The 16120-nt window shown below is 29.4% G+C and overlaps 1 long non-coding RNA gene and 1 pseudogene across 1 annotated transcript in view; one reads left to right on the forward strand and one right to left on the reverse strand.

The window, feature by feature from the left end:
- LOC149055238 (uncharacterized) overlaps positions 1-16120 on the reverse strand; it is a 429976-nt pseudogene that overhangs the window by 252905 nt on the left and 160951 nt on the right.
- The window catches only part of LOC149055243 (uncharacterized), a 93397-nt gene that overhangs the window by 727 nt on the left and 76550 nt on the right, over positions 1-16120 (forward strand). Inside the window, exon 2 of the long non-coding RNA XR_016192182.1 lies at positions 5228-5343. This is a non-coding gene — a long non-coding RNA (uncharacterized LOC149055243). The remainder of the gene's footprint in view (positions 1-5227; positions 5344-16120) is intronic.

Below are 16120 nucleotides of genomic sequence, written 5' to 3' on the forward strand. Positions count from 1 at the left end.
ATATATATATTTTTTTTACTATAGTGTAAATTACATTCAGCTATCTTACCTTAAAATTTTATATTTGCCTAATTTCAAAATTATATTATATTATCTTTGTGTAGCACTCTACCTCTGACTCTCAACATTTGCCTTGGCTCTCTCTCTCCTCTATAACACAATTTTATTTTAGTAATAATTAATACCTGATCTGCTTCCTTGGTAGTTGTAAACAATTGACTCCTCTATTTGAAACATATCAATTATTATCATGCCTAATATTAGAATAATTGTAACTTTTGTGAACCTTTTAACAAGTTATTTAAATAACAGAATAAATTAAAACAAAACGATTAATAATTATATGTATAGTATAAAAATGGTAGATTATTAAATATTATTTCATGTCACTGATTAAATTACATCTTTAATATAAGTGTTAAGCATTCTTCGTTGACTGTCGTAGTAATGCTCCGGTGTGTATATCATTCACTTATATGTATATATATAATTATATATATACTTAGTACTTACTATAATATTATGTGCCTATAAATGAAATAATGTCGAATAAGTGTTTTCGTTGTTTACTCATTGACCTATTTATTTAACTAAAATGCAAAACTATTAAAAATACCTACACTATTGTATTAAAATATAACGTCAAGCAATTTTTTATTTTATCTATTTAAATTTTTTTTTTTTTTTACAACCGACGAAACTTCGTTAATATTGCTTAACAATAACAAGAAATTAAGTGGTTGCGAAATAATTTATTATACGATGGTCTCTCGACTGTAATATTATTTACTACTTGGTAAATAATTTGGTGTTAGATCCCCAAATTATCATTACATGTTAATATTTTTAATTGTAATTCAATTTATTAATAATAATCAAAAAATTATCCTAATTTTTTTGATTTTTTATTCAAATATTTTAAATACTTAATCTAATATAGTTATATGTCACATATACACGTACGTTCAATTGATTACAATTTTTTTTTTTTATATACTTAAGTCTTAACTATAATTGTACACACTTTCTATTTGTGATCGATCTCTATATTTTTGTATTTGTTGAACATGTTTTTTTTCAGATTGTTTTTTGCCATTTTTATCAATTTCAATTAAATATGTGACTGGATTTATTTTTCTTAAAATTGTGTAGGGACCCTCATATCTATCCGAAAATTTATTATTTCTTACATTAATCTTTACTAAAACTTTTTCTCCTACAAAAAAATCTCGATCTCTTTTCCCTCTGTCTGCATATATTTTTTGTTTATCAAACGCTTTCTTTAATATACCAGGTAATTTTTCACGGATTGAGTTTAATTTTTGTATTTCTAATCCTAACCGCGGTGAATCTGGTTCACTATAATTTTTTTCGCAAAACTGTTTCTGACTTTTATCTAACTCTAATGATTGCTTATTTTCAGTAAAGGTAAGATCTACACTACCATCGTTAAAATAATCGTTATCTTCAGTATCAAGAAATCCACCTCTAAAAATTTTTATAGCCGATTTTGCGAGTTCTTTTAATTGAACAAGTGTTGATGATTCTTCACAATGTATGTTACAAAATTTAAAAAACCCACTACTTCCGATTTATCTAACAAAAGTATCCACGATACTGTTTTCTGGGATATTATGAATTCAAATTTTCTTTCTATTGGTGTTAGCGTATTAAATTCATCTTTACTTAAACATCTGACTTCGTATAATGTGCACAGAGTACATTTTTTAACTAACTTAGCCGATAAAGGTAATCTTCCAAATTTCGAATTTGCAAAAAAATCTCCCAAATTCTTATCATCAATCTGTCGTAATATGATTATTAAATCCGCTGCATTTATTTCTAAATGAAATTGTTCGTTTAAAAATAATATATTTGATTTTGTTACCTTAGCAATCTGATTATTAATATTTCGTTTAATTTAAAATTTGACATCCATTAAGAATTATTGGGCCAATAACTTCACATAAGATTTACATGACACCCAAAAATAATATCACAACACAAGGGGTGTACCTTAGAATCGAAATTTTTTCCGTAGAGAAAAATAAATTTTATTCCCCCCCAAGAAAAAAATCGGGACTCCAGGGACGGGCGCCTCCACCAACTGTAACGTCCTGTTCATATTAACGAGGTCTCCGGGACTTGACCTCGGTGTGTGCTATTATCGTTAGGAATCAAGTTTACCTTAATATGTGAAGCAAGGAACTCAACGTATTTATATATGTGTAACTGTTATTAAATATTTATGTATAATTATTACTACAACATCGAGTCTTATAAATTATAATATATCAAACATCAATTAATAATATATATGTTAGGCATACCTATAAATTATAACTGAGAGTTACCGATCAGGCCATGGTGTGTCTTTGGTGTCGATATCCGATGTGGGTTGAGGTGGTCGTCCGCGGGCCTTCTTCGGGTTGTTGTCCAACTATCGACATCTGACTCTAGCCTTTCTCTCCATCCACCATCGACTCTACTCGTCCGGAGTCCCGGTCGGTCATTAACACGACGTGTGCTAAACGTCGCGTCAGCATAATATATATTGCATACATAATATGTACACCTTGGTATTATTAACACTCAGCATATTAGCCATGCTCATTGCTCAGCGTACGAATTGACGACAATCGTTACAATACCAATTATTTTGCGGCTTAATATTATAAAATAATTGAGGTACACGTTCGTACACTTTTACAATGGTGATGTTTGCAAAGAGTTCTTCACCTATGCATTGAAACTAAAAACTACAATAGGTACTTAAAACATACTTTATATTGTGACTTTTTCAAATATAATAAAACATTCCCTTGAATCCAAAAAGTCAGACTTATTATGGCCTTTTACAATTTTTTAAGTAAATGCAAGACTGTCATATTTTGATATGTGGTTGTATTGCATACAGAAATTGATTTTCAGACATACCAAAATATGGCAGTATTGAATTTAAGCTATGTTTATTTTTGTGTCATATAATATCCAATATAGTATATAATATAAAATATTATTGACTGTTAGTTTTTTTGAAATTTGATTAAAATTGTTGTGTTATAATTTATAATTGTACAGGCAATATATATATAAGGATGAAAATTAATCATTTAATAGTTGTAGGTATGTAATCAATATCTTTAAAAATAATTTTATATTAAATTAAATAACACAAAATAAAATACTACTTGTCTTTAAGTCAATAAGCTTATTTTTATGTATCAAAGTAACAAATAATATGACAAATTAAAAAGAGAATATATTCTATACTGATAATGACTATAAAATTATCAAATGCTTTTGAACAACAAGAGTACAAGACCAAAACATTTTTTATTATTATGTTTATTAAATTGAATAATTTATTATTATTTTAATAATATAGGTAATACTTGTTTGAAATACAATGTAAAATAAAAGTTTACTCATTATAATTATCATGGCCTTATGTTTAATAATATTATGCTACCTATGGCTGTAGGCAATATTAGGCTATAGGCTAATTTCATAATGTAATGTATGTTTGATAATTTTATTTTTATTCAAAACTATAATTTCTTGATAATATTTGCTTGCCCATAAGTTGTTTAAATTGCTGTAAAAACAATTTATCAGGGAATTATTTTTTAACTTTAATTAATTTAATATCTCTCTATAAAACCATTTGACCGATAGTATTTTTATTAAAGTTGTTACAAAAATCTTTACTATGACACCTTGTTCTAGTTAAAATGTCATCAAATTCTGATTTTAGACCTTTTTTATGATGTTTCTGAGCTTTTATTTTCCTTCCAGTCCTTGTCTTTAATACTATTATCAAAATTTCAAAATCTTCATTATCTAAATATGTAAACAGAATACAAACTGTGTTATAACATAAAGTTCATATAAACACGAGATCAAGATAAAATTATTATTTACTATTAGAGTCGATTATTTTATCACACCAAGTTTCCATTGACGCCTACTAGCTCAATGAAATTTTGTGAACTTTCATTTGATTTGTTTGAATGTGTTATGTGTGGTTTTCAATGGTAAATCGTCTGAAAAAATATTATAATAATATAGCTTGTAAAAAAATGCAACTGTGTAGCTGCTAAGTACCTACTTACTGTCCTCATATTCATGTACTTATCACTGAAGGTGTAGTATTTAACCATCCAATATTACTTTGTTTGTAATATTAAATTCTGTATTTTTAATAGCTGTTAATATTTTCATAGAACAATAACACAATTAAATTAAAATTTATGGTTGATAAGGTTTTGTACGTTAGAAATTATCAAAAAATGATTAATAGAATGAATTACATTCGGTATTTATTAAGGTATACAATATTATACAAAATGTATACAATAAGCCAACAACTGACATAGATTAATATATTATTACCTATTTATACATTATATTTATAATTCATATTGCTGAAAAGTTAAACCATTTAAAATTCAATTCAATTTTTACAGATTTATAGGTAAACAATTTTATAATTATTTTATATGGTGTTTCTTTTTTTTATTGAGCATATTCACATCGACAACAAAGGCATTAGTTACACTTATTTACAATAATGATATAATATAATATGTAGGTACTGATACAATGGTAAGTTATTTAATTAATATAAAACATTTTTTTTATGTATATAAGATTGAACAATTTTGTTTTTCTTAAAAAAATAATTATGTCTAGGTTTTTTTCATGAATAGGTTATTTTATATTTTACGTAGGTACCTAATTCAATAATTTATTACAATTGCATTTATTATTCATTTTCTAAAAAAAACACAATATAATATCAAAAATTCATAAATAATAAATTGGAATAATATTTTTAAATTATCGAAGTAAAATAAATAAACATTAATACAAGTAATTATAATTAATCTTTACGTTATTAAAATAAAAACGAACCGGTAGGTATCCGAGTTCAAGTAGTTAACTTGTTGTGGTTAGTGAACTAGTGAAGAAATAATAAGATCTTGAATGAAATATTTAAAACATAAATTAATACATTATAGTCAAAGTACCAACTAGATTCACTTTCTGATCGAACGAGGTACTGAAGTCAAATATCAAAGCACTTTTACTGCCCCAAAACGTGATGACAGACACCAGACACAAAAAAAAAAAAAAAAAAACACACATCATGGTTAAATCAATACATTCATCGTTCCGCTCAGAATCTAAAAACACACACATATATATTTTATTGAAATTTCAGAGATGGTATTCGTCAGTGAAGATTTGCCAACTAAATATCATATTCGTTGTGAAGCCTGTGTGTAATGTATTAACAATGTTTCGAAGATGAAGTTTTATAGTAGACTCAGATATTGGGTAAGTGATTTTCTATTTTTCAGTAGGTTTATTTTTATATTAGGTATTAATTTATTAATTGATCAGGGGATAGATTACTAGCAATTTTTAAATTATTCGTTTCTAACCACTGGTAGAACACTATTCAAGTTATCAATAAAATCGTGATAAAAATTAGGAAATTGATCAGGTATAATAATTAAAATTTTTTTTTTAATAGTTTCCTCAATGATATTTAAATATTTTTCCAATTATCAGGTACGATGACCTGTAGGTACTATAGGGACTGGGAGTGTGAGAGTGGGGGCATAGAAGGATAAAGAGATAGGGGGGGAGAGAGAGAGAGAGAGAGAGAGAGAGAGAGAGAGAGTGAGATAGTGTGAGGTAAGGTTAGATTAGGTTAGGTAGGGCAGGGTAGGTACTATAGTGACTTGTAAAGAGAGGGCGAGAGAAGGATAGTGTGAGAGGAAGTGAGCGAGGTAGATAGGATGAAGGATAAGGAGATAAAGTGAATGAGAGGGTGCAAGTGTGAGAAAAACGGGTAGAGGGGGAATGTAAGACGAATGAGTGTAAGAGAGATAGGTGAGGGGGATGGTGTGAAAGTGATAGGGTATGAGAGAGGTAGTGTCAAAGGGATATGATAAGGTTAGGTGGGGAAACAGAACAAAAGTGAGAGAGTATTGTGAGAGGTTATGAGAGTCAGTGAGTTAGGTGAAGGGGAGGGTGTGATTGAGATAGGAAGAAAGAGGGGTAGTGGCAGAGAGAGAGGATAAGGTTAGGTGGGGGGAAGGGGAATAGTTAGGTAGAATAGTTATGTTAACAATTCTGAATATGTAGGAAAGGATCTTAAATTGCAAAGGTCACTCGACCCTTTGAGTGATACTACCAGGTTAGGTAAGGTTTACAACCTTCGACTATGGGATAGAATAAAAAGAGAAGGTTGGTTAGGCCGATTAAGAGGATGTCAGTGGAATTTTTTTTCTCCGACTCATGCGCAATATATCAAATTTTTTGTTCACAATAATCTTAATAATTTCTAAAAATTAGAGAAAAATTAATGGTTAGATTTTTATATAGGCCATATCATAGGCTTATTATACTTTAATTATTAAGTGAGTTATGAGTATTTTAAAGTATTCATAGCTCGCTTAAAATATAGCCTATAAGATGCTCTTAATAATAAGTATCTTAAAATTTTAAAAGAGGACATTTTACTCTAATTTTAGAAATTATTATTATCATAGTGAACGTAATATTTGGTATGTTGTGCGTGGGTCAGAGAGAAAAAAAAGGAATGCACTGACATCCTCTTAAGTGTTATCAAGTCAAAAAAGCTCTTGATTGTTGATTGTTTGCATTATTAAAAGTCTTGAAAAAAGTATGACTTTGTCATAACATATTTTGTTAAAATATCACATCAATCAAACGAATATTATCTTTAAAATAACAAATTTTATTTTTATATACAAATTTATAATTTCAATAAACATATTATAGTTAATAGTTATATTATGAAAAGTATTGTAATGCTCAATAAAAAAAAGTGTTTAAGTTGTTGTTTGATAAGTAAAAACATTTAAATATTATAAATTCTCATTCTCAAAATATTCATCTAAGGACATCAATTTCAAAATAAAATATTTGTGTACTTTTGTTTAATATTACTTTACACGATTGTTCTATGATAGTGATTATAAAAATAAACTTGAAAGTAGGCGCATGATTGGAAGTAAAAGTTATGATTAATAACTGTAGAGCTAGGATTTTTATGTAGTTACTAAAAATTCATTAAATATACGCAGTTAAATATGACTTTAAAAAAATTACATTCTTTTATTACACTATAAAAATTACTTAATTAAATATTTTATGCATTTATCATACATTTATATATATATACCGTGTGTCCCACAAAACAGGGTAGGTACACTTTATCAATCATTACCCTTTAATTATACGCTGTAATCAATCATAAATTCCTATATGACTTGAGATTCTTTTAACTCATATATTTTAGTGGTATCCATACAACTTGGTTTTGTTGTTTTTGTGATTGGCGTAGACTTCTACTTTTTGTTTCCCATGAGTATTTTTTATTTTTTTTTTGAATATATTGTTATGTTGTTTATTCATGAGACAGAGGAAATTAGAATTTTGTTTTTGTAGTCCAATGTAGTGGTTTAGTATGATCAGATGAGTCCTTCCTTGTATAAGGATTTCATGATTATGATCTGGAATCTGAATGGATAATCCAATTAATTTCTTGGCTTACAGCTTACATTTATTTATTTTTATAAATTAAAAATTTTTATTTTTATTTTATTGTTTTTGAACATTGATCTGCAATTAGATTATTAGGATTATTTTTAGGTACCTATTGTCTTGTAGAAATCTGTAAATGATGACATTTTAATTGGTTATTATGTTAAATTTTTATTTTTGTTGTATGGTTAACTTGTAATAATATGATTTTATTATTCTAACATGAATGATGTTTTCAGTTATTTTATTATCAAATATTAATTTTACTTTATAATTTAATTCTGATATTTATTTATTATTTTTAAATTATTTTAACCACATTTAGAGGTAGGGTGACTGATTCTCCACTTTAACCCATGTGTATAACTCAATATAAGTAGTTTATACTCAAATATGTACTATGTAACTATTACAAAACTATTTAACTATTACCAAATACTATGACTACCAAATGGCAAATTCTATTACAATTTACAATATAACATTTATGATATAAATTAATAAAAGAATATTATACTATTTATAGTTTATCCTTTATCCTTTATAATAATTCGTTGTAATTCTTAAAATTCTTTATCTTATTAATAATTATGTAATAACATGGAACAATAATAAAGAAAAAGAAGTGACCAAATCACCATAGATATATTAATATCTATGCGACTCACTAAATCAGTCTAGTTAACATCAAAATATAAACTATTTTATACGTCCCAGTCCTTCCAGATTCCAGACCATGAAACATTATAATCAGTCAATTTGACCGAGTCAAAGGGTACCGAGATCCAAAAGATCTAAAAATCACATGAACGAATGACCGAATCATTTAGATATTAGATTCGGTCGCAATTCGGTCATTAGACTGATTCGGTCATTTTGATTCGTTTGTTCGCGACCGACCCACCTCTACCACTAAGCGCCTAGGGTTCCGTCGCCGGCTTCGCACGCGGTTCACGCGGTGTACCAGGTAAAACCCGGCGATCTCACCCATTTATAGTTTGAGAATAGGTTGAGGTCGTTTCGGCCCCAATGTCCTCTAATCATTCGCTTTACCGTATGAGACATCCTCCGTGTTACGAGCGGGTTGTTACCGCGCCGTACAGCGTGGAGTCCCACCGGCGTCCGTAAGCCCGCGAACGGGCGGGAAACATACATCGGCGCCAGCTATCCTGAGGGAAACTTCGGATGGAACCAGCTACTAGATGGTTCGATTAGTCTTTCGACCCTATACCCAGCTCAGACGATCGATTTGCACGTCAGAATCGCTGTGGACCTCCATCAGGGTTTCCCCTGACTTCATCCTGGCCATGCATAGTTCACCGTCTTTCGGGTACCAACGTGTGCGCTAAGGGTGCGCCCCCAGACTGCGGACCAGCGCGACTTTGATCGCCGGTGGGTTCGGTCGCTAGGCCATCGTCCGCACCGTAAACGGTTCACTTTCATTGCGCCAAACGTCTCACCATACTAATCGCGCCTGCCTGCCCCGCTCTGCATTCTCCTTCCGCCCGAGAATCGCCTCCACCATTCTGCCAAACGCCAACCTCTGTTCCTCCGCCATCAAGCCTGAATGCATCATCTGGGAGGAGCTCCTGCTCCGGCCCCAGGATGATATCTGGCACATCATTGGGTTGTAGTGGCCGGCCGACGCATTGCTCCATCTCCCGTCTGTCTTCTGCTCAGAATGGACAGTTAAATAACGTGTGCTCCACAGCGTCCTCCGGCTCTTCACAGTGCATGCAGTTTGGGTCAGCTGCCCTCCTCCTCTTCCACAGATAGTGCTGGTAGCATCCGTGCCCAGTCAATGCCTGGGCCATGTGAAATGTCATGGCTTCAAGTCTTGACTGATACACCCACCTTCTGAAGTCTGGAATCATCCTCCTCGTCCACGCTGCCTTTGTCGTGTGGTCCCAAATCACCTGGCATTCGCGCAGTGTTGTCTCACGCTCCTGCCTCACCACCGTCGTGGTTTTTCAACGGCCCCAGTGGTCCCGGATCTCTTCCTCTTGACCGACTTTACTTCTTTCGAAGTCGAGGCTTCCAATTCCGACACGAGATCGACAATTGCCGGACCCTCTTTCGTCTTCTTCTTTTTACTTTTCTTCGACTTCATTTTCGGCTTATTTACTTCTTTTCTAGCGCCACTAGATCCGCTGGTGGCCTAGGAGCAGCGATGCCTAATCCGAGACGGGGCGATAGACCCTTATCACCCTCAGGACGGCTGCCCTCCGGGGCCGGATCAGATTTTCCGTAGTTCTTGCGGTTTTAGACACTTGGGTGGCCCACACCGGAGCCGCGTACAACAATTGGCTCTCGACCACCGAGGAGAGGAGCCTCCGCTTCCACTGACCCGGGCCCTTTACGTTTGGCGTTATCCTCGCCAGGGACACTGTCGAGCGGGAGGTCCTCTCAGCAATGGTCTTGATGTGGGGCGCGAAGGTCAGCCTATGGTCAAACATGACGCCGAGGTACCTCAGTTTCTTGGCTAGTTCGATGTGGTGCCCGCCAACCACGAGGCGAGGAGGGACGAACGCTCGAAATTTGGTAAGAAGCACCGCCTCGCTCTTGTGGTGCGCGAGCTCAAGGCCCCTGCTGTACATCCACGCATCGATCGCCTCCATTGACGACGTCCTCGAGTAGTTGGCCCGTCCTATCCACTCCGACCACGGTCACCTGGATTAAAGCTTACTATTCCATGACTTTTGCCTAAATAATTTTTTTGTTTAATTTATGCCCTGTTTTACTATTTGTGGAATTTCATTCCTTATTTCGTTTAGTTCCTTTAATAATTTTTATATGTTGTAAGGCATGCTTTTTCTGGAAATTCTGGTGTGCATTGTTGATAATATAGTATGTTATTGATTATGACAAATTGTCGTGATTTCCTTAATATGATTTTATTTAAATTATTTTTTATCATTATTTTTTTTCTTTTGTATTTAAATCAGAATTATTTGTTAAGTGGGCTATGAATTATATTCCCGATAATCTGCTATGGATTATGTTTTATTTATTATTAGTCATCATTTGGACTATAATATAGTTATAATATTTTTTTATTTTATTTGAAACTCAACATCTCTGTGTTTAATTCTTTTATAAAAAATGTATAATTAATCTTCTTTGGATTATATTTTATTCATTATTAGTCGTCGTTTGGACTATTTATTTTAATTTAATTTTAATCTAAATTCTTAACATCTCTGTTATTTATTTATTATTAGTCATCATTTGGACTATAATATAGTTATAATATATTTTTATTTTATTTGAATCTAAACATCTCTGTGTTTAATTCTTTTTTAAAAAATATGTTAATATTTGGATTATTTTTTATTTATTATTAGTCATCATTTGGACTATAACTTTAATTTTATTTGAATCTAAACATCTCTGTGTTTAATTCTTTTATAAAAACTATGTTAATATTTGGATTATATTTTATTTATTATTAGTCATCATTTGGACTATAATATAGTTATAATATATTTTTATTTTATTTGAATTTAAACATCTCTATGTTTAATTAATTTATATACAATGTATTAATCTTCTTTAGATTATATTTTATTTATTGTTATTCATCATTAGTCCTATAATATAGTTATAATATGTTTTTATTTTATTTGAATCTCAACATCTCTGTGTTTAATTCTTTTATAAAAAATGTATAATTAATCTTCTTTAGGTTATATTTTATTCATTATTAATCATCGTTTGGACTATAATTTTAATTTTCTTTGAATCTTAACAACTATGTTTTTAATTCTTTTATACAAAATGTGTTAATCTTTGGATTATATTTTATTTATTATTATTCAACGTTTTGACTATAATTTTTATTTTATTTGAATCTAAACGTCTCTGTCTTTAATTCTTTTATACACAATGTATTAATCTTCTTTGGATTATATTTTTTTTATTATTTGTCATTGGACTATAATTTTAAATTTATTCGAATCCTAACAACTCAGTGTTTAAATCTTTTATATTAAATGTGTTAAAGATTTCTGGATTTTATTTTATTCATTATTAATCATCGTTTGGACTATAATTTTAATTTTCTTTGAATCTTAACAACTATGTTTTTAATTCTTTTATAAAAAATGTATTAATCTTTTTTTGGATTATATTTTATTTATTATTATTCAACGTCTGGACTATAATTTTAAATTTATTTGAATCCTAATAACTATGTGTTTAATTCTTTTATAAAAAATGTATTAATCTTTTTTGGATTATATTTTATTTATTATTAGTCATTGGATTATAATTTCAAATTTATTTGAATCCTATCAACTCTGTGTTTAATTATTTAATATAAAACGTGTTAAACATTTCTGGATTATATTTTATTTATTATTATTCCACGTTTAGACTATAATTTTAAATTTATTTGAATCTTAACAACTCTGTGTTTAATTCTTTCGTTTAAAATATTCTTTTTAAAAATAATCTTAACAGGGTTATTCTAGTGAAATGTATATGTTCATTTAAATCTTTTATGAATAACAGTCACATTTTTTTGGACGCCACTTTGTGATGAATTAAATCCTTACATTTTAATAATTTGTTAATTTGTAGGTATGCTATAGTTTGATATTTTGATTGATAATAATCGAAAGGTTTTTGAATGTCGGTTTTCTTTATCCTACATTTTATTATTAATTAAAGCATATATTTTTTATGGTTGAATAGGAACGTGAGTATAGATATATAAAATTCAGTTAATTTATGTTAAACCTGAGTCTGTGTTTCTTTATTAATTTGTCATTAATGATAATTTTGTTGTTGAAGTTGTATGAATATTATATATTATATATGTTAATATAATTTCTTGCCTGTTCATAAGTGAATTAATTGGTTAAATATTTTTATTTTTATTTAAATCTTATAAAAATTATAGTTATAATTGTTAAGTATAACGATGTTGATTACAAATTATGTTTTTTGATTACCTAAATAGTTTTTTTGTTAATAAAAGTATAGTTGATTTAATCATTTTTTGTAGATGATTTAAGTGGTGATTATTTATATTTTATTTATACTTCTTAGTTTTTTGATTTGATCTCCAGTAAATTTGGTTTTTTTTATAGTGTATAATGGCATTATTTATTTTGTAAATTATTGAAAATTAAATTTTTTTGTTTTGTAACCCGACATACTAGGTTGGTATGATCAGATGAGCCCTTCTTTGTATGAGAATTTCATGATATCCATAAATGATATTTAAAATAGGGATTTGCATTTAAAAAGATAGAAGAAATAGATGACATAAAAGAATTTTAAGTGATATAGGAATTTATGATTGATTTGTCTAGTTTGAAGTCCAACAAACAGAATTGAAAGATATTTACAGGTTAATGAGCAATAAAGTGTACCCTTGTTATTTGAGACACATGATATATTGTATAAATTTAAAAAAAAAATTTAAAAGCTAGTAAAAATTTCATTTTTCTTTCATTTAATATAATTTTATTTTGATCCATAAAAATATTACCTAAGTGTTTGAATTTCGATAAACTATCAAAAGATGCACTAAAAACATTTAGAATTTTATCACATAAGTTTTTAAATATTATGCTGTGTACTATTACTAACCTAGAAATAAGCATACAATTAAGCTTACAAAAAAGAAAAAAATATATAAAATGCATAAAAAGTCTTTGCTCTAGAAAACATAAAATGTATTAAAATAAAAATTTGTAATAGTAATTTGTCCAGATAAAAGAAAAACAACTTTTGAAGGTGATTAAAAAAATTTAACTTATATTACTAGTTTTTTAAAATTAATCCAAATCTCTAATACTGGAAAGAAGAAATAAGATCTGGTGATAGTTCATTTTTCTGAGATCATTATTAAATTATTATTTTAGTTGAGTGTTGGAATCTATACTAGTGTTAATCGTACCTATACTTTTTCGACTAGTCTAATGGAATTTTTGAATTTAAGATTTTAGAAATAAAAAAAAAATGTTTGTTGTTCACGAATGTATTTATTACCTAGGTATTCAATATTTTAAGTGGCATACGTGTTGTTGTTATTATTAGCTATAAAAATAAAAAAACATTCTTGAAATTGATGAAAAATAGAAGAACAAGTACTAATTATGTCATATAACAGATATGGTTTCTATATTATGTTAAAAAGGAAATTTTGGACCTAAAGGTCAACACATCGACTGTCGTTGCTAGCTCCCGGATGGGCAACCACCTGGGTTCTTAGTGACGAATCCTCGTCATATTTACATGTGTATAAAACCAAACAGTAAAATCAGGTTATGCAGTTGATATTTTGAAAACAAAAAAATTGCCTCTGGCCTGGTATGTGCACTGCACACTAGTCGTATACTGTATTTTGGGGTATGGTGTGGCGCGGTGGTTTGCCGTGGTCAAACATCGCCTGGCGTCACTAGCTCCTGGATGGGTGACCACCTGGGTTCTTAGTGACGAATCCTTACCCCACAAACTCACGTGTTTCTAAACAAACACACGCAATATGGATATATAATTGCCGAAGGATTTGTTTAAAAAAAAGACGTATATTATGTAATAATAAAAATAATAAGAAACCAATTGTACATTGTTTGAGTCTATATGAGATATTATACTTCATACTATAACTTTTTAATAATAATAATTAACAATAAGTATGTAATTTGAGATATTTTAGATGATTAAATTTTCTTCTGGAAAATTGGTCTTTGTGACAAAAAATGTACAGACACTGTGATGTAAAGATTACCAATCACACAGCAAAATGTTATGTTGAAATAAAAAATAATAATAATTTATTGCAGAACAGATTGTGTAAACTTTTTTTAGATCGTTTCATTTAAAAAATATTCAAAATCATAATTATTCAATTTCTGGTGTTTAGGACCGTTTTTATTAGGTACCATATAAAAATAAAAATAAAATTACCATTATGGTATCACCCGACGTTTTTGGGCCCAGAAAAGCATGATAACTATAATTTTAGTGTGTTGGAAGGGGAAATAATTTAGATATTACACCATTAATTTATGTAATCATATTACAAAAGTTGTTTTTGGAGACAATATTATACACACTATAAATCTTTAATAATTATTAGATATTACTTGTACAATTTACATCCAATCATACTTGCGAGTTAAGATGACAATATTTGTTAGGACTTGATAGAATGTACTATGGATGTTTTACAACAGTTCCCCTCACGTAGGTATACTCATTTATGCACTCATCGCGGCCAGACACTCGTCGTCATATAAATATGTGCTTAAAGTTATGTAGGTACACCAAAAAAATTGGTATGGCTCTATCCATAATATATTATCTAAGAAGCAGTTGCACCGAATTCCTAAAAATCTAGTAGGGAGAAAAATATTTCAAGAGGCTCAACATCTTAATAATAAGAGCTATTTCTAAGAGGTTAACAATCAATAGAACAACTTGATAAGTAAACACTTAAAATCGGAAATCAACTAGGGATCTTTTTATTCAAAGTGTCCTAGTTAACCATCCGTTTGTCACGCGTTAACCAAATAGCATTTATTTTTATACGATCATTTAGATTGATACTTATTAAACCCAGTGTCGTAGTCAGCCTTCCCGAGGGGTATTGGGTGTATAGTACTGTATACACTTCGCCTCCCAAATCCTAACCCTGGCTACGGCACTGCCTTCCCCGCGGACATGCAGATGGTTAATTAAGTCATTAGGAGGTTTGTTTAGGTTAGGTACCTATAGACAATGGTAAGTTGAGCTCAAGTGATGATAGATGACTATCATCACTGGTCGTGACCTTTGCATAGATCTTTTCTTACTAACTAACAAGGTATTCAAAATTGTCAACATATCAATGAAAAATATTTAAAAATTAACGAGGAAAATATTAATACTAAAATATAATATTATACTTATATATTAGTGAATTATACATACTTTTTTTTAACTTTTATAATGAATACTTAATACAATATTATATATACCTGATTAATATTGTCATAATTTGGATCACAGTTTTAAAGCCATACGAGTATTAGTGTTATACCAGTAATTCATATGAACTAATGTCAATCACAATAAATAATGTGTCCTCTGATCATAATATGTTCAATAAACTAGGTATAAAAAATTTAGTTTATTTTTGTGTTCACAATAACTTTCAAACTTTTTTAACCATGTGCAACTAAAAAACATAATTATATCATGATTTAATTATCCTTCATATTTTATTTCATTAATATTGCTTAAGAATACATAGTGCAGTCTTCATTGTGTATTCCGGGACTATAATTTTTTCCGAATTTATTTTTTTGATCCTTTAAAATCATTTGCCTGCGGGTGCCAATACCCCCTTTCCATTTTTATTTTCAAATTATAGCTATAGTTTATTTTAGTGGACACAATATTTAAACTTTATTAGCCACTTGCCACTTAAAAACATAATTATATCATGATCTAATTAACCGTTATATTTTATTTCATTAATTTTTCTTGAGAATACATATTAAAGATTTCATTGTGAATTCTAAAACTATAATTTTTTCCA

The sequence above is a fragment of the Diuraphis noxia genome, unplaced genomic scaffold, assembly GCF_037042655.1.
Source record: "Diuraphis noxia isolate RWA-SAM2 unplaced genomic scaffold, SU_Dnox_SAM2 contig0005, whole genome shotgun sequence".
In the NCBI taxonomy this organism is placed as follows: domain Eukaryota; kingdom Metazoa; phylum Arthropoda; class Insecta; order Hemiptera; family Aphididae; genus Diuraphis; species Diuraphis noxia.